This window comes from Micromys minutus (assembly GCF_963924665.1).
Source record: "Micromys minutus genome assembly, chromosome: 1".
Taxonomy (NCBI): Eukaryota; Metazoa; Chordata; class Mammalia; order Rodentia; family Muridae; genus Micromys; species Micromys minutus.
In genome coordinates, this window is record NC_137969.1 from 29,322,405 (window position 1) to 29,343,364 (window position 20,960).

At 36.9% G+C, this 20,960-nt stretch overlaps 1 protein-coding gene across 5 annotated transcripts in view; it reads right to left on the reverse strand.

Annotated features, from left to right (window-relative positions):
• The window catches only part of MTMR3 (myotubularin related protein 3), a 104,771-nt gene that overhangs the window by 58,412 nt on the left and 25,399 nt on the right, over positions 1-20,960 (reverse strand). For 4 of the 5 annotated variants that reach the window (XM_080933949.1, XM_080933948.1, XM_080933947.1 and 1 more), the window contains exon 2: positions 4,181-4,233. The gene's annotated coding sequence lies outside the window, so the exon portion shown is untranslated. Of the gene's footprint in view, positions 1-2,965; positions 3,025-4,180; positions 4,234-20,960 lie in introns of those variants that run through there. The other variant, XM_080933946.1, reaches the window with a different exon arrangement.

The following is a 20,960-nucleotide window of genomic DNA, read 5'->3' on the forward strand; positions in this document are numbered from 1 at the left end:
ATGTCTGTTCTTTTGTGACTGGGTTATCTCACTCAGGATGATATTCTCTAGATGCAGCCATTTTCTTAAGAATTTGGTTAAGTCACTGTTTCTGATGGCTGAGTAGTACTCCATTGTGTAAATGTACCACAATTTTTGTATCCATTCATCTTCTGAAGGACATCTGGGTTCTTTCCAGTTTCTGGCTATTATAAATAGAGCTGCTATGAACATTGTGGTGCATGTATCTTTGTTGTATATTGGAGTGTCTCTGGGGTATATGCCCAGAAGTGGAATAGCTGGATCTTCAGGTAGTACTATGTCCAATTTTCTGAGGAATCGCCAGACTGATTTCCAGAGTGGTTGTATCAGTTTACAACCCCACCAACAGTGGAGAAGTGTTCCTCTTTCTCCACAACCTCGCCAGCATCTGCTGTCATCTGAGTTTTGGATCTTGGCCAATCTGACTGGTGTGAGGTGGAATCTCAGGGTTGTTTTGATTTGCATTTCCCTGATGGCTAAGGATGTGGAGCACTTCCTTAGATGTTTCTCAGCCATTCCATATTCCTCATACAGTTTCCTTTAAAGGTATAAAGACCAAATAGGAGCAATCTCAGGAAACAGTGGTGAATGCAGTGCCTCAATGAAAACTATGAACAATTAGACTCTCAGCACAAGGGAAGAAGCTGAGTCAATACACTTAGTTTAGTAAGCTGTTTAAAACATTTCTGATTTAGCTGTAATAGTACTACATGTTCCTTTTAAGAAACTGTTAAAATATCGATGAAAAAGTAAACAACTGTCGCTCACAATGCTAGCAGGAGTGTATAGTAGTCCATTTCCTCTTTGAAAACTGCTAGCTTCATCCTCAAATTACAAAACACATCACATGACCCTGCAAGTCCTTTCCCACATATCTAACCAAGAAAATAAAACATACATTAAGTATATATATATATATTTATTTACAGCAGTTATTCAAAGTAGCCAAAAAGTGAGAAACAATCCAAGCAACCACTATGGATGAATGGATGAGCAGGATGCCACATGCTGAACAGCACACTTCTCAGTTGTGGTCTTTCAAGAAATGGAGGAACCTTGGACACATTATACTAAGTGAAAAAAGTCAAGCACAAAAGACACATGACAGGGTTCCATAACAGTGAAGGCCGGTAAGACTGCTGCCAGGGAGTAGAAAACAGATTAGTGGTTGCTGCGTGCTAGTGGAGATGGAAGGGAAAGGGTGGTAATAGCTAAGGGTGTAGAATGTCTTTCTGAGAAGTTGAGACATGGGTAACTAGGCAACAAGTGAACTGTACCTTAGCAACTCATTTTAATAACTAAGTTTCCTCTGATGCACTGAAGCACAGCCACCACTAACTACTTTATTCTTTTGTTTCAAGAACTTACCTTTGCACATATAAAAACACAGATAACTCCACAAGTGAAGGGGAAGTTAAGAGAACCAAATGATATTTACCATTCTCCAATTTATTTGATTCTAAAAATAAATCAAATCTTTCCTATATTGGTGCATATGTTTGGACAACAGTTCAACATTTTATTACATCTCAATCTACCATAATCTACCAATTGCCTGGTCAGACATTTAAATTGTTACCATTTTTCTATTACTACCCAAAAAAATCTTTAAAATAAACATCAAAAGCTATCCTGATATCTCTATGCAAGTCACTATTCTGTTACTACTGGGTCCTAAAACAAGTTATTAAATGAAAAACTATAAATAAAGGATGACAAGGGTTACCACTGCTGTATACATATACATCTTCTACAATCTTCAACAGAGTGATCAACTTTACTGGATTACTTTCGGAAGGTTGCTCTTGTTGTATGTTTTGTCTCTTGAGGCAGGATCAGGAAATAAAACCAAGGCTGACCTCAAACTTATCATTCTCCTTCCTGAGTCTCCTGAAATTTGAGATTATGAGCATATCACCACTCCAGGCCTCAACTTGGTAAAACTTGTGAGTGTTCTATTCTTTTAAAAGTAAGATAAATTACACATAAGCAATGTCTGCATTTACTATGAAGTACATTTCTATGTACCAGAAAAATGAACAGAGCTACTTGACAATGGTCCTTCCTCTAGAAAAATGTGATTGAGGACTATGGATACAGATGCAGCTTGGATGGTAGAGTGCTAATCTAGTATGCCCAAGGGCCTGAGGGTCAATCCCCAGGCCCCAAAAACCTGGGTACAGTGATGCATACTTACAACCCAGCACTTGGGAGGTAGAACAGAAAGTCTGGAACTTTTTATTTTGTTATTAGCAGTCCTATTCAGCTGTGAGCTATCTGTGCTATACTACTAACCGATCAGGCAAGACATGCCCACTAGAGCAAAAATGGCAAGTTGTGTTAAAGGAGTAACAATTTTCTGGTTGAATTTACCATTCCACTGAAGGGAATTCTTGTCTGGTACTGTAAACCTAGAGAAAAATCCCATGTCTTAGGAAGTCATATACTATGGTCCTTTTGTTAAGTGAGCATGGCATAACTATCAAATTGCCTTCTAAATCTTTTTGTTTATCCCCATAGATCAGTGCTGCTGTTGTCACTGGTTAGGAAGCTTATTTTTGCAGGGGGCAGAGGTTATTGCATGAACTCATAACTGGTAAAAGTCTAAATAACTGTTGAAAACTGAGCCCTGCGTTGAAAGCTTTGCACCACCAGCTCCAAAACCCAAGAAATAATGTAAAGGGGGGAGGGAATATATATAAGCTGGAGGAAGAGGTGGAGTGTTATGGGTCACTTTCTTCTAGACATTGCATAGCTCTGTTTCTCTCTCTCTCTCTCCCTCTCTCTCTCTCTCTCTCTCTCTCTCTCTCTCTCTCTCTGTATTTGTGGTATTCAAGTCTGTATGCATTTTCACATGTGTTGGTACATGTGTGTGCACATATACACATGAATGGGGAAGCCAAATATCTGCAGTGGGTATCTAAACACTCACTACTTTACTTACTAAGGCAGGATCTGCTGTAGAACTGGGGGTTCACTGATTTGGTTCTTTAGCTAGCCAGCTTGCACGAGTCTCTGACTCTGAAGCACTAGAATTAGAGAAAAGCAGCTTTTATGTAGGTGCTGGAGATCTAACCTCTGGACCTCATGTTTGCACAAAAACCCTTTATCCTCTGAGCCATTTCCCCAGCCAGGCTGTTGCACTCCCAAACTCTCAGTAACTGTACACAAAGGCTGGTCAACATTATGTCAGGAGTGGGGTGTAGGAAGGACAGGAGGTACAGATCACAGGGCCAAGAGGCCCCATCCTTTCCTGACGATATAAACAAAGGTAATGGGGCTGGAGACAAGAGAGGCATTTTGAGGCATTTTTTTCAGTGGTACAACCACAAGTAAAGTGATCATAAATAACATTTCACTCAGGCAACCCTAAATAAACTCAAAGGGTTGTGAAAGGAGGAAGGAAGGAAAAAGAAGGAGAGAGATGAAGGGAAGGAAAGACATGACACAAGAATCAATGAGAGAGGAACAAGGACAAAAAGGCTCTGGGTATAAAAACACCCAAAAATATATATAAAAATGTCATAGTAAGTCCATTGTCATGTATACTTCATATATGCTAATAAAAAACTGATCTGGGTCTGGTGGCACACACACTTAATCTCAGCAGAGACAGGCAGATCTCTGGGAATTCAAGGGCAGCCAGGGCTACACAGTTGAGATCCTGTCTCTAAAAATAAGTAAAATGAATAGCTGGAGATGTGGCTTAGTTGGTAGAGTGCTTTCCTAGCATGCAAAAAACTCCAAGTTTGGTCCTCCAAACTTGCTGATGGTGCAAAGTCTGTAATCCCTGGAGGATCAAGAGTTCATGGACACCATCTGTTACACAGCAAATCTCAGGCCAGCCTCTGCTTCAAAATATCAGACAGACAGACAGACAGACAGACAGACACACACACACACACACACACACACACACACACACACACACACAAACTTTAAAAGTTTCAGAAAACAAAAGAGTTAATGCTACATCTCAAAACCACAACTATCTTATACATTTTCAGGCATAAAGAACATCACATTATGCCACAAATATATACAGAAAAGGTAATCTGACCTGGGTCTTAATGAAAAAGGACAGGGTGTTACAAAACTAATCTGTAACTGCATTTTCCTTGCTTCAAATCAGTAGAGTGACTGCAGGAGAAAAACTTACCAAATGAATATCGTCCTGAGAACTGTTTCTTCTACAAGGTTTCACAAGGAAATCTGCAAAAGAAACAAATATCCCACTGTCAACTTAGGCTACTTAAGCCCCCTCTAAGACTTCTCTCTCCATACCAACATCTAGAACTATTGTATGAATTCTTGGTGGATACGCAGATTTGTTTCTTATATGGATGCTCCTATGTGAGGGAGTCCTCATAATGAGTCCCTCAGTTTACCAAGTGTCACCTCCCACAGCTGGACAGGGAATCCTTTGCTGCTGTCACCACCATTCTACCCTAGGTTAGACTTCTAGCTTAAGGTCTTTTGTGCATAGAACTGACTTCTACCAAAGGATCTTACTTACCTTTTTAGAATATTAAATTAATGGATATATAACTACAATCATGAAGAATTCCTAGCTGGGCAATGGTGGTGCACTTGGGAGGCAGGCAGATCTCTGTAAGTTCAAGGCCAGCCTGGTCAGTCTACATACAGAGTTCCAAGACAGTCAAGGCTACACAAAACAAAATGCTCCTGCTATTAGGCAACAATCTGAGCTTCATAGAAATAAGAGAACTAAATCTACCCAATTGTGGCAAATTTTCTTAGTACTTGTAGACACATCCTTTCGAACTGTTTTTTGGAGTTTAGTTTTGCATTTGTATTGGGGGGGCAGTGTTGCTTAGTTGGCTTTGTTTGTAACAAGGTCTAGGTCTCACTATATAGCCCAGGTTAGTCTGGTAATCACCATGTAATTAGAGGCTAGACTAGAACTCATGGTACTCCGCCTGCCTTAGCCTACCGAGAACTGGGATTATAGGTCTGAGCAACCATATCTGGCACAAGATTATTACCTAAAATATATGAAGTAACATAACTAAGAGTACCAAAACTCTAAAGAATTAGAAAATGAAGGGCACAGTTTAAGAAGCAATACAATGGTATGCTGGTGACTTCTTAAGTAATTGGGAATGTATCAGAGTAAACTCAGGACACAGGCCAAATCCATGGATAAAAATGAATCTATGAACCCGGCAGTAATGCACACTGGTAATCCTAGCATTTAGGTGACTAAGGCTGCAGTACTGCTGCAGGTTCATGTCTAACCTAGGCTACATACCAAGACTCCATCTCAAAACTAAAATAAAAAGAGCAACCAGCTTATAGTGCTAGATAAATCAGACAACAGCAACACTCAAACAAAAAAAAAAAAAAAAGACTAGAGCAGAACAGCTTTGTGCCAGCAATGACTCCTCAGTAACCACACTCAAACATTTCCTCAGTGAGTGGATCATCACTGTGATGGTGCCAACAAAGTAAAAAAAAAAAAAAAAAAAAAAAAAAAAACAAAAAAAAAGGGCATTCCAGGTAAAGGTGAGTCTGAAAGAAGCTCTCCTATATCATGAGGTCATAAATACTTCAGAAAGTAACAATAGTTATGCTTGAATAACCTTCAATATTCTCCTGTTCATTGAGATAGGATATAATGTAATTATGTTAAATCCAAACAATTAACTGAAAGATCTAACTATAATGGATAGTTATATTTTTAATACATGAGGCACAAATCAAAGCAGGGGATGAAATAGGGATAGAGTAACTTTAAGCTAATCCTTATGTATAAGTATTACCCTAAATTCTATAACTAAGTTCTAGAGGGGCAAAACACAAAAACCAATCTTTCTGAATCTCTCTCAATAAGATAAAATTTTCTGTTACACACACACACACACACACACACACACACACACACACACACATTCACATGTACGAACAAACTGCCATGTGAATGCAATTTTATTTACTATAGGAACTAGTCCTGGGGCTAATGACATAGGTCAGCACCTATAGTTAGCTTCCCAACATCCATGTAAAATGACAGATGTGACAGCACAGGTCTATAATTCCTGAATTGAGAAGGTGGAGACAGGGGGATCCTTGGGGCTTGCTGGCCTGCCAGTCTACCCAATCAGTGAGCTCCAGATTTAGATAGAGACCTTCTCAAAAAAAAACTGAATAAGCAATCATGAAAAATTAGCAAAGGCAACCTCTGTCTCCCTTCACGCCCACTCAGCTCTACCCAGCATGTTACATGCCTCTAAGTCTAGCACTCTGAAGTAGAAGCAGAAGAATCCAAAATTCAAAGCTATTCTTGGTTAAAAAGGAGGTTCCAAGAAAGCCTGAGCTACATGAGACCCTGTTTTAAAACAAACCCAGAAAAGACAAAAAAAGAAAGAGAAAGAAAAACAAAAACTCAGTGTAGTTAAACTTTAAGGAGCATTTTACAACTGACACTGCACTGTGTTGACTTTTTCTATCTCCACCTTAAGAGTTTCCTTACTATGTGTATTAATGTTTCTGACAACTAAAACTAGATTTCAGTAGCATGTTTACTAGGATTATTCAATGATAGGAAAATTATTTAATCACAAAAATTAACCCAAACCCAAGCATTTAATGAGCTGACTATGATTAAAACTTATTCCCTGAATCTAAAGTTTTCTTTGAAGCCTTTACTACTGAAATCAAGAATAAATAAAAACCAAAACAAGAAGGCAGTTCAAAAGAGTGACTGTATGCATTCCCCATGCTAAGTGATGGAGGGCCTCTCACATAACAGCACTTGTGGGTGGGGCATGACGAAGCAATAAGTAAAATAAAAGTTCCTACCCTTGTGTAGCACCATCTGGTCTGAGTATGACTTTCTCAAATTGTGACATTTTATTTACAATCATGCTTTGTAAAGACAAACAACGGTACAGACAGAAGTCATTGCCCAATGAAGTAAGACCACTAAGCACCATGTTTAAAATCGAAACCAGACCCTGTGTGTCTTCTACCTTTCTGGAGACACTAATGACTAATGACTGGCTGTAGTCAGAGCCCTGGATGCAGTTCCATGATTAGTTTACTGCATCTCTCTGCCAGCTGTGGGACACAGATAACAGCTAACTGTTATCATGCCCAGCACAAAAACAACCATCCTCCTCTTGGGAAAAAAAACCAAAACAAAACAAAAAAACAAACATCTGAATTGTCAGAAACAGCCAGACCCCATGTTACAATTCCATATCAAAGAACAGATACTGGAAACAAGTTGCTTCAAACAGCAATTCTCAAATGTCACAGCTAAAAGGAAATGTATACTTCTGGAATTAGACAAGTGATATAGTGATGTGGCTCCTGGGTTATACAAAAATTTTTTTTGAACATGGGAGATTCTGAATACACTCTTCAAAGGGTGCTTCACAACAGGATTTCAGTTGCTGGTCAATGTTGAAGATCGTTTGTCTTCAACAAGTAGCTGAAATGCTGGCAGCAACTTTTCTAACTGTGAACTTCAAACTGTAACAAACCTACACCAAAGTTAAGTATTCTTTGCTGTTTTTAGACACTAAGATTTGACTACATCTCAGAATCCCCTTAATACTTTCCTGCCTCAAGGAAGTAACACACCATGAGAAAGCTGAATAGTCACAGAAAAGATTATCTATATTCAAACCAACAGCAAATCTGATTGCTAACTGTTAAAAATAACTTATTTTACAGGAATTTTTCCTTTAAAATTTAAACCTTTCAAAGGGAAGGAAGCAGAAACAGGCATATATCTGAGTTCAGCACTGGCCTGGTCTACAGAGACCATTCCATGACAGCCAGGGCTACACAGAGAAACCCTCTCTCAAACAAAATAAAACACACCTACAACAACCACATCAATTTACTTTTTAAAAAGTTAAAATTTAAACCTTCAAAAATGTAAAGATAATACATTTTTCTGACTTGCTCTTTATAATTACTTCTGTGATATAGTCTTCTCCTATTTGACTCAGATATATTAAGCCATTAACAGAATTATAAGGAAGGTCCACAATCTATGTTATTTTCTGACTTCCCCTATAAAAAGGGAAGGTATCACTTTACTATTGAAACTAAGAATTAAGAACTAATTTTGGAGTCAGGAAGATAAAATCTAACATGACATCATAAATTTGTGCTGAGGAAGTAGAGACAAAGCCCAGGTTCAGTGGCTCTGTGTAAAAAATAAAGTAGAAATAAAAGACACCCAATGTCAACCTTAGGCTTCCTAATACATGTATCCTAGCAAGAGTACACACCTACACACATATAAGGTAGCACTTAGACAGACTTAACATCTAAAATTAAAAATGTTCCCTGTTTCCTAAAAGGGGAGGTGCATAATTTACTGAGAACAAAAATGTCTGGGACTGGAGAAAGTTCAGCAGTTAACAAGGACTGTCAACTCCCAGTGCCCACATCAGGCAGCCAACAGACCAAGCCTGCTTCCAGCCAGCCTCTGAAAGCAGCCACACATATGTGTGTTCATACACACATGGGGGGTGGGAGGAGAGGAAGAGGGAGAGGGAGAGGAAGAAGGAGAGGGAGAAAGAGAGAGAGAGAGAGATTAAGCAAATAAAACCGTTTTAATTTTCCCCTTTTTATTTGATGTGTGTGGATATTTTCCTGTGTGTATGTCTGTACAGCATGTGCATGCAGGCCAGAAGAGTACTTCAGATCTTTTGGGACTAGAGTTACAGATGGTTGTGAGCTGCCATATAGCTGTTAGAAAATGAACCCAGGTCCTGTAGAAAAGCAACAAGTGTTCTTCACTTCCTAAGTCACCTCTCCAGACCCTAAAATTATTTTTTAAGACCGGTCAAGTCTCAATTATTAAAAAAAAAAATTATAAGAGATCTAGCATAAAATTACTAGAAATTAATTTAATTAAAAGCCATGTAGAGTTGGTTTATTATGTATAATTCCGTGGACACATCAGAAAGACTATCTATGTAGCACTGGAAAGTCTCTTGACTTTTGTTCCTTTGATTAGTTCAAGGCATACCTCTGGGAAGGCAACCTTCCTATACACATGCTAAAGTCTCGAACTTGGCACTTGCTCTCTGTTACCTTCTGGTGCTGGGAACAGAAGCGGCTGGAACATTTGTCTACGTTTTTCATCCCACTTCAACGCACTGATCAAATACTGACACAGAAAGACAACTTACATTCCAGAAATTCATGGAAACTGAAATTCTCCTAATAGTAAGTTTATAATGACTTCTCCTGCCTTAACATCTTACTTAACATTAAACCACAAAAACCTATCCAATCTGCTCCCAATATTCAGGAAAAAAAAAAAACTGAAGTAGATTTTCTTAGGTAAAAGACTTAAAATATAATAAACAGATTCTCAAAAGAATTCTGCAATAACGTTAAAATTAAGGACTCCTATATCTTTTAACATTTAATTTTTTAAAAGAATTACATGATACTGAATTTACATCATAAGAACTGTTTTTTATATACTAGTCAAAAAATAAAGAAAATAAATCTGTAAGTTATATCACAAAGGCAAACAGTTTTAAAGGCCACTAAAGCTCTAGAAAAAAAATATGAAAGCATCAATGTAGTTCTGGAACCTGCCAATTGACAGTTTATACCAGCACACTCTGCTCCTGAATCTTCCCACAGAGCAAATGTCCAGCGCTATTCCCTAACCCTCTCACCACGAAGTTGCCTAATAAAAGGAAGAAAAAAAAATAGCCTAATCTGTCGGTCAGCTTGCTAAAGGAACCCCAAAACTACGTCCATGTTAAATAACATGTCTTATTTTCCTATCTTCTTTAGACACTTGACATATTAAACATGAATTCTAGGAAAAGTATGAAAGTAAACCAGACTCAAAACAATATGCTAGTTACCCTAAACCAAGCTGATATGTACACTAGCTATCATGTCCAAGTATTTTATTAGGAGTGATAAAGTTGCACACCCCTTTTGTGAATTGAGTCTAGAGTTTTATGTACAGTAACAGGTATCAAAATGGTCAAGACAGGGATTCAGTTCAGCCGGTAAAGTGCTTGCCCTATCTGAATGAAGCCACATCAATCTAAAATAGAAAAGGACCAAAAAGCTCAAGGAAAATGCATACCCATCCTTTCAGCCCACAAATTAAAAATAAAAATTTAAACTTTGAGCCTATTGGTGGTAGCACACACCTTCGATCCCAGCACTTGTGACGCAGAGGCAGGCAGATCTCTGAGTTCAAGGCCAGACTAGTCTACAGAGTTTCAGGGCAGCCAGAGCTATGTAGAGAAACCAAAACAAACAAATAAACAAGTAAATAAATAAATCTTGAACTTATGTCATCACAATTAAAAACTGCTGTGCTCGAGGCTAAACAGATAGCTCAGTGGTTAAAAGCACTTCTCACTCTTGCCCATGACCTGGATTCAATTGTCACCCCCCATACTGTGCCTTGAAACTCTGTAACTCCAGTTCTGGGGATAGGATGCCTTCTTCTATCCTCTACAGGAACCAGGCACACATGTGGTGTATAGACAGAAAGGCAAGCAAACCAATACACATATAAAATAAAAATAAATGAATCTTTAAAAGTTTCTTTAAACCTGCTATACTTACCTAGCACATTCAAAACAAACTGTATACCTCTCCAGTCTGTAAATGCATTCAAAAAAGAGCACATTCAAAGAAATAAAACACACAAGGTAAAGGCTGTGTGCAGTAAAAAGAGCCTACTCTTCTACTGGCCTAGTTAAAATTTATATTCTGGCAATTAAGTAGGGGGCTACTCATATTTCTGAAAACAAGCCAATAAAAACTCCAATAACCTCCAATAACCACATACCACAATAAGGTCTCTGTTTATGAAGCAAACTCAAAGACCTAGCCTTTCTAAACAGTCCTCCTTAGAACATTTAAAGCCAAGAGACCAGAAATCAGCATATTCAACACATACTCAGAAAAGAAAAAAAAAGAAAAAAAACCAAAACCAACCACTCTTCACAATATTTATATCGTGGAAGCACAAGAGTACATGTGACTGCCGTCCTAACACCTACGGGGGAAAAGCAGAACTTTTTAACTAATGCCAAAGAGTTCATCACTATGTTTTATTTATGAAAACGAAATCAAAAGTATCAAATAAGGGCTAATAAAAGTTGTTAAGTAAAAGGAATTCTCTCTTGTGCTTTTAAATAACTACATTTAAGTCAGCAATTCAGGAAAATTTAAATAATCTTGAGTTCACACAAAAGACAAGATCCAGAATCATGGCTTTAAAAACTTCTTCAGATATTATGAAATTGGAAAAAAATCAGAGGTTCCTTCAAGACATAAACTTATATTCATACAAATATTGGTGCAATAGTCTGAAGATGAATAAACAGCCGAACAGAAACCTATTCTACATACAATATAGAGTAATCTAAAGATAATGATCACATATCAAAAACAAAGGCTAGCCAGGTGCAGTGGGGAAGCTAACACAGAAAGATTTCAGATTGAGGCAAACCTAGGCAATGACTTCCACCACTAAATAAATAATGCTCATTCAGGGAAAAAAATGTCCAATAGACACAGGGCATGTGAATGTGAAGTACCCATATGAAGCTGTCCCCACACTTAGAAAGACAGACATGTATACACACATACATGCACATGCACAACACACCATAACATGCAGTACACATGTCATTCAAAGCCAGTTAAGATTTCATGCCTATCAAGTTGCTTTTTGAAAATACATTTTGAATATGTCACGTCCTGTTTCAATAATGTCAAGTCCCATTGACATTAAGCTAACCACTGGTCTTGCTCTTGTCCCATGCATTCTTCCAGTTGTCAAACTCCAATTACTAATAAAGATGGCCCTCCAATATGTCTTACACTATTTAGCAGTAGCACATTAAAGTGCCACAGTGACTATTTACTAACTTCTCTAAAGTTCAAAGAAAATAAAAACATTTCTTGCCTGTTATCATTTGTCATATTGTAAAAACAAACTGCTTTTCAAAACTAGGCAACCTGTTTTATCTTTAAAGTTTTAAAAGATATCAGGCTGGAGAGATGGCTCAGTGAAGTTCATCCCGAGTTCAATCCCCAGCAACCACAATGTGGCTCGCAACCATCTGTAATGGGATCCAATGCCCTCTTCTGGGATGTCTGAAGACAGTTACAGTGTATTCATATACATAAAATAAATAAAACCTTTTTTAAAAAGTTTTAAAATATATTTATCTATCTATCCTGAATATCTTTGTGTTAAAATGTAATCAGAAGTCCTACACTGTGGTCCACCACGACTTTAATCCCAATACTCAGGCAAAGGCAAGTAGATCTCTACATACAGAGTTAGCCTGGTCTACATAGTGAGACCCCTGTTTCAAAAGAAAAAGAAAAAAAAATTTCTATCAGCATATAACTGACCCACCATGTACATTTAAAGTGAACCTTTTCATTGTTTTATTTTAAAAATATGTATTTTTAGCTGAAAATACATATTTAAGTACACAGTTCAACAAACATTCGTACTACTGTACAATCAGTATCTAGAAAAATCACTATCCATATTCCAGAATCTTTCATCCAATTAAACTGAATCTCTCCCCATGCTCTTGGAATTCACTGCTTCCTCCCCTAGGTCTCTATACTCACTATTACTTTGTTTTTATAGAGCTGCTTTTCTAGGTAGCTCAAATAAACTCATCAAACCCCTCGTATTAATTTTTTAAATGGCTATTAGAATAGAAATATTTGATTCCACCTAATTACTTAAATAGAACAGTTACTTCATTTGGCCTAGGAAATGATACAGAAGTAATTTAGAGAGAATTAGGAGGAAAAAGAGAATATGAACCATGGAGCCATGAATCAGGAAAATCCTAGGAGAATATACCAATGGTCAGAGATCTTTCAAAACTAAGGACAGTACACTCCAACTTCTAGTCCTCAAGATCCACAAGTTGCCTGCTACGCTCTTCCTTCAATTATGTAAAACACTGCAGTAATCTGCTGAAGCCTCCATACCACCACCACCTACCTCTCTACCTACCTACCTCCCTCTTTCCCCTTCTCCCACTCTCTCCCTCCCCCTCCCCCTCTCTGTTTATTTGTTTAAGCTTTAATTGAGTCTCTGAGTTACCAGTAACAGAGTCCTGAAAAATAAATCATAATTATGGTGTGACAAGTTTAAAAAGAACAAAGACAAAGATTATTGGGACCTAGATGAGAAATACTTCTGTTCACTATTGTATCAACTGAACACAAAACACTTTTCCTAATAACTGTCAGTTAATGCCCATGAGCTACTGAACATTTAACAACAACAAAGTCTTATCATAGTTTATTGACAAAAATACTCATTTGAGTTCATTCTTTTTAACTTCTCATTCACACTAACATGAAACATTAGAGTTAGGAATGTAGCTCATTCAAGTAGTAAGGTACCCACATAGCATATGCAAAGCACCGGGTTTAATCTCAAGAATCAAAAGAGAACAAAAAAAAGATATGAAGAGATTGAGTAAGTAAGGGGAGAAGGAAAGTTAACAATATTCTAAGCAATCCAGAATTCTAATATACTTTAAAACTTAGTTTAAAACAAGAAAAATTCTACTGCTTTATTTATATTATTTATATTAAAGTCATCAAAAATTTTATTTATTATATTTAAACATTCATTAAATATAATAAACTGTAAGTTAAACATTCTCCAGAAATATACTGATGTAGATATTGTATTCAATATATGGAGATACACTGTTATTTTAGAAATAAACAGTGAAAACTCTAGCAAAGTACAATATGTAATTCATTCACTGTAATCAATCACCCTTTGTAACTGATGATTGGAATAAAAAGACTTAACAACTATAAACATAAACATTTCTAAAGTTTAGTTAAAAATTAAAAAAGAAATTAAAAGTCAGTGATCAGAATGATAACATAGCATACCCAAAGGCCTCAACCACTATTATCAACAAAAAGAAAAATAACTATGTGTAAATATGGTTTTTACATATTTACTGCAAATAAAGATTTATGAGAATGAAAAGAATGCCACAAATTTTCTACTTATTTGGTACTCTTTCTGGTCTCACCAGCTAAGAAGCCTTAAGAGTCAACAATTTCATGTTACTTTCTAATTATATGAAGAATAAAATATTGTTAATTTCTTGTCTAGTGTATCCATACTCATTTTCATCCTGTATGTTCATGTTCTTTGTCCATTCTGAAAAACAAAAGTTGGAGGCTAAGGATATGCCAAGTAGCTACAAGTGCTTTCCTGCAAGCCTGAGGACCCATGTACAAGCCATACACTAGATCTTCGACAGAGTCTGTACTCCTGATGAGATGTGCTGATTGATGGCTGGAGGAAGAGACCTAAGAATCCCCAGAAGCTCACAGGTCAGCTAGCCTGGCAGACCCAAGGCAAACAAGAGACCCTGTCATAAACTTCTGACCTCCACAAGTGCACTGTGGCATGCACATACCCACATTACTAGAATGTGAGCGCACATAAACACACATTCATTCACTTTCTCCCCTCCCTCTTTCCGTGTGCCTATAGTGAAGATATTTAGACTTAAGCATAAATATTTTTTCATATTACTTGTTTTCTGACTTGTTTATCCCCCTCCAAATAAACATTCACTTTCAATGCTGCATTATTTACTACAGTGGCTTCTCCGTGGATATAACTGATCTGGTGAGGTTGCCAGGAATTTTGAGTAAAATATATGAAGTGTTTTAAAGCATTTAAGCCTCCCCCAAGAGGGAGTCAAGACTAAAATTGTAGAAGTTTCCTGAGGCCTAAAGAAACATAAACATAAAATTCAAAATAGCAATGGGGGAGGGGGTGCCTTAAAAGAAGAAATGAGAAAAAAATTAAAGGAAGAGGAAAAACTAGGCTTCCAGAAATGAAGTTATAATCAACTTATTAATAACTAGATTAATAGCTTTCTCTCCCAATGTTAACTATTTGTTTCCTAGTTTATCTAATACATATGGTTTTTAATCTTCCCCATGCATTGTAAATCTGTTACTACTGATCTACTTTATATATTTTTGTGCTTGTTTCATTTATGTGTATGTGTTTTGCCTGCATGTACATGTATAGCACATGCCTACAGGAGTCTGAGGTCAGAAAGTATGTCAGATCCTCTGGAGCTGGAATTACAGACAGTTGTGAGCCACCATATGAGTGTTGGGAGCTGAAATCAGGTTCTTTACAAGAGCAGTAAGTGCTTTGAGCTACCGTTGTCTCTCCAGAACTCTTTACAAAAGCTTTAAGCTTCATGTTTTAACAACCTGTTTCCTACATTATTATTTTGCTACCCAGTAGAGAGATCGGAGTCCTTCCATGTCTCTTTAGAATTCTGATGTCATTTTGATTTTCTACCTAACTTGAGTGAAGCCAAAAGCTGCCAAACACATCATGGTATATTAACATCTTAGATCATTGGAATAAAATGGAAGTGACAAGTAAATGCAAGGTCACTGCCATCCATTCTTTATTTCATTCCATTATCCTAGTACACTGCTACTGTCTGGCTATGTTTGTCTTTTGAATAGAATCATTCTGTACAATTAGTTTTGTCTTGCTTTTAAAATATATTTCTGCTGATATTGTATACTGCTATAGTTTGTTCATTTTTATTATCACTGGAGTATATAACTACAACTTGACATTAACACTCTAGAAAAGTTTGAGCAGTATCCTTAGAAAGCTCAGCACACATATATGCTAACACCTACTAAAGTAGAACTGACAGTTCTACTTCTAGGTATTAACCCAAGAGAAATAGAAACATAATCACAAGACAACTGTAACCCAAATGTCCACAGTAACTTTTTCACAATTGTCCTAAGTAATAATTTTCTACATACATCTTGAATTGTTTGAGAAATATTTTCTTTGTCTTCCATTTTTTTTCAGTAATTTTTTTCTATAAATGACTTCAATTTTACCAAAACAGGTTAAGTGGCCACTGAATTTAAGACCTGGCAGCATTAAATATTGTTCTAGATGTGCTAACGCTAATGGCATTTTTGAAAATTAACAGTGAATAACCTATGCATTCAAAAGTCAAACATTTATTAAAATATCTTCAAGCCAGGCACTACTTTGTACTCCTCTCTTAGACCCTGCCATTCCCATCCTTTATCTCAACACTGAGACAGTGTGATCTAATGGAGGGAAAGTCAGGAAAACTGGTTTTCCATTAAATTCCGAGGCTCACCATCCTCAGAGCTGGCATCAGCTTAGGAAAAAGCTCCAAGGTAGAAAGAAAGTCTCCTTGCCCAGTATTTTTGCACTGTGCATTTATATTGTTGTAGAGCTGGACCAAAGCAAACACAGGAGCCAGGAGGAGAGAAGCTGACTAGAGACTATTTGGTCCATGGACTCAGTGTATGTATTAGACTGTAACTGCCTAAGGGTTCCCAGCATATGCAGAACACCAGGTTTTCTTCCAAAATTAATTATGAAGTCATGTTCAGTAACATAACAATATGAAATAATTTTGGTATATATTATACCTGCTGGGTACAGATAAAAAGGACTTAGAAGTGGTGAGTTATCTTTTTTTTAAGATTTATTTATTTTGTGTAGGTGAGTACATTATTGCTGTCTCCAGGCACAGCAAAAGAGGGCATCCGATCTCATTACAGATGGTTGTGAGCCACCATGTGGTTGCTGGGAATTGAACTCAGGACCTCTGGAAGAGCAGTCAGTGCTCTGAACCACTGAGATATCTCTCCAGCCCATGAGTTATCTTTATCTGTCTTCTAAACCAAAGCTTCCTAAAGCATTCTCTACTTGCAACCCTTTCACCCAAGAAATGTTTCTGTGTGCCCAGGTATTTACATATAGAAAGCATGCATACAAGCAAAACATTTACTAATAATCATAAAGACCTTATTTGGAAAGCACATAACTCATTAAAGGTAAAAAGGAAATTTGCATACTGATAGCGTGTTTGATTACTTTTACATAAAGAAATACAATGGCCAAATATTTAATAACAGAATATGTAGAGCCTCTTAAACATTTTTTTAGAGTTAATTGATATTTTGCTTTTATAGTAGTCAGTATTGAGAACATTTTCACTTATATGCACAGTACAAAAAGCAACAGTATTTTTAGGGCCATTTCAGAAATTTTAGAAAGCCAAAATTTATTGAACAACTTAAGTTAGTGTCTCAAACAAAAATTAAAAACAAAAATCAAACATTATAATATAATGCAATACAAAGAGACACTAATTTGATGCTCATGTGCCAAGGAAGAAGAATGACTGTTCTTTTTCAAATTAAATCAGTGTCTCTGTAAGAGCAAAAACTTGTATATGTAAAACACTACAATTTAATTTTTTCCTCATGGCCAGAGTAATTCCAAGTTAGAATCTGATTTTACATGCACACACAGTCCAGTGAAGAATATTTCAGAAGCCTAGGTGAATACACAAACACTCTGAACACAAGTTACATTCCAGCTCCTATTTTGCGAAAAGCCTTTGAAAGGAAATCAACAGTCAGAAAATGCTCTTTTTGTAAAAGCATAGAACAATGAGACAAGATAAATATTTAATTAGCCCATAGGTAGGTATATGGACATCTACTATATCATTTGTTTTCGTAAGGTTAAAAATGAAAAAGAACTTTATTCTCTAATCCCAGCAAAGGGTCCTTAGAATGCTGTTATATCAGCTAAGTCATATCATTGGCCTCAGGTCCTTACCTCCCTTTGCTCTTAATGTTGCTAATTGTTTAGGTATGCCAATCCAGTGTTCTATAAACTTTACAAATCTAAAAAGAACATTCTGAAAAGAACTTTCTAGCATGAATCAAAAACAAAAGCAATAAATGACAGAAATATTATCTCAAATGTGAACTGAGAAGGAACAGGAGGAAACCTAAGGAAATTCTTGTAAATGCTGTGCAGCATATTTATATATAAAGCATGGGTCTACATATAGATGAGATCTTATTAAGTTTTGATTTAATGATACTACATCAGTGGTTCTCAATCTGTTTAATCCAGCAACACCCCCAACCATAAAATTATTTTGTAGTTACTTCCTAACTGTAACTTTTTGCTATTGTTATGAACCATAATGTAAACATCTGTGTTTTCTGATGGTCTTAGGCAATACTTGTGAAAAGGTCCTTTGACACCTGGGATAGTTTGTATGTGCCCAACCCAGGAAGTAGCACTATTATAATGGGGGTGGAGGGAGGGAGCTGTACCACGCAAGCATAAGGACCTGAGATCAAAGCCTCAGAACCCACATAAAATACACACACAGTGCAAGTGTCTGTAATCCCAGGGCTCCTACTGGGAAACAGAAAGCTGAAATAGGAGAATCGTTGGAAACTCAGAGGCATAATCAGCATAAAAACAAAAAGACTCTATCTCAAAAACAAAAAAACAAAACAAAAAAAAAAGCAAAAGACTAGAACCTACCCTTGACTTCCATATATTAATGCAGACATGCCTGCATACACACACATACACATATGCACGAACACTTGCACACATATACACACACAGATTCACCAAGTACAGGCACACACACCACACACACATATACACACAAAACAAAAAAACCTGGGCAGGGGAGTTAATCTAACAGAAACATATGTTATGAGGAGACTTGGTTGGTTAGAAAGAAGATTGCAGGGAAGAAAATACAATTTCTTTTTTAGATAATGAAGAGGTTATAAAATTGTGGTGATGGTTGTGTAATTCTCTAAACAAAGACAAAAATCACTAGCTTATATAATCCAAATAGATAATATATGTGAATTACATGTCAAAAAGGTTATTTTCTTTGTTTATATGTGGTGCAAGTACACATATATATGTGTGTGTGTGTGTGTGTGTATGTGTGGTGATCACAGGTCAACAAATAGGCTCTTTCTCCAACATTCTCCTCAATATTTTTTGAGGCAGAATTCTCATCAAACCTGGAGCTTGCCAATTCAGCTAGACTAGCTAACCAGGAAGCCCCAGAAATGCTCCTGTCTCCACCTCTCCAGCTGGGACCACAGGTGCATGCTGCCACACCCAGCTTTCTACATGGGTATTACCAATCCAATCTCAAGTCCTCATGCTTGCACAGTGAGCATTCTACTGACTGAGCTGTATCCCTAATTCCCAATAAAGCCATTTTGAGGTAAGAAGATAGAAATCAGGCTAGACATACTACAAATTCTAGACAGACAGACAGAAACGCACACACACAGATACACATACACACACCCCACATCTGCTTTTAAAAGAAGAACCAAGATAGTGACACAGCCTTAATCCCAGCACTCAGAAGACAGAAGAAAGTGGTCTCTAGAAAGTAGTCTACATAGCATGTGAAACCTTATCTTGATAAATGAATAAATAAATAGATAGATAGATAGATAGATCGATAGATAATCCTCCCCCCCAAAAAGTCAGAGGGATGGTATTGTTGGTTCAGTCTCCCTTCTGAGAAGACAACTTTTTTTTTAAAGCAAATATTAAGAATTAATTATTGTATTAATTATTGTATCACTTTATATATTTTCTGTTCAAAGCAATGACTACAGGCACAAGACAACACAAAGCAAATGTCCATGCATGTAACAGTCAACAGAGCAGTAAGGCTAGCATCTAAGAGGTAAGTATGGTGATAAAGAAAGGTAGCTCAGCTATTACTATTTTCTTCCCACTGTGTTATATCTCATTTTAGAGATGAAAGTTCTACTAACTTGGTTGTGTCAGTATTTCCACTGCAGAATTTTACATGCAAAAAAAATTGTTGCTTATTAAATAGTGATGTAAAGTTCCCAAATCACCACTCAGAAGCATGCCACAGCTCTAGGGAAACAACATTTTTAACTGACAGTTCTTAAAATTAATCATTTTTAGTTCATTTGAGTTATTTTGTTTGTTTGGGTTTTTTTTTTTGAGGGGCTTTTCAGACAGAGTTTCTTTTGTTCATTTTTTTTAATAATCGTAAGCTCAGAAGTCCTATTAAAAGGTCTGAGTGTGAACATGTCTATTAAATTATGAGTCCAAACTTGCCTCTAACGACAGTAGTCAGATTAGTCATTTGCTAGGGTAGCAGAGAAAAACGAGGAATGATACCATCATAGGGTGGTAATATATATTTGTCAAAAATGCACTAAGTAAATGTCCACACAGACAAATTTACCTCAATATTTAAAAAAAAAAAAAACAGAAACATGGAGGGGCTGAACAAAAATGACTCTAAGTTAAGAGCATTTGCTTTTGCAGACAACCTGAGTTCCTTTCCCACCAAACCACACAAGTGATGCACAAACCGCCTGTAACTCCAGTACTAGATGGATCTGATGTCTCTAGCCTCCAAGGGCATCAGCACTTATGGCACATATTCCCACAAAGACACAAACACATAATTTTAAATAAAATAAATCTTTAAAAATATATAGAAATAAGGGCTGGTGAGATGCTTCAATGGGTAAAAGTACCTGCGTCCAGGCCAGACACCTTGAGTTTGATCCTTGAGACCTACAGGGTAGAAAGAGAGAACTGACTCCTAAAGCTGTTCTCAACTTCCTCAAGAATGCTAAGCAATGTGTACACTGTACATGCATGTACACGCATGTGCATAGATACATAAATGCAATAAAATATTTTAAAGTGGATACAATTCAAGCTTTGGGAAACTATTGGGAAATTAAGTATTAAAAAAACTCACTAAAGCTGAAACAGTGGTGGCACTCACTTTAATCTCAGTATTGAAAAGGCAAAGGCAGGCAGGATTTCTTTGGATTCCAGGCCAGCCTGGTCTACAGAGGAGTTCCAGAACAGCCAGGACCACACAAAGAAATCCTGTCACCATAAACAAACAAGCATGTTAATTTAACTTAAAACCACGTTAGGCTATTTCGAATTCTGCTTTATTTTGATTCCAGGGGGTATTACTGTATAGCACAGTTAGCCT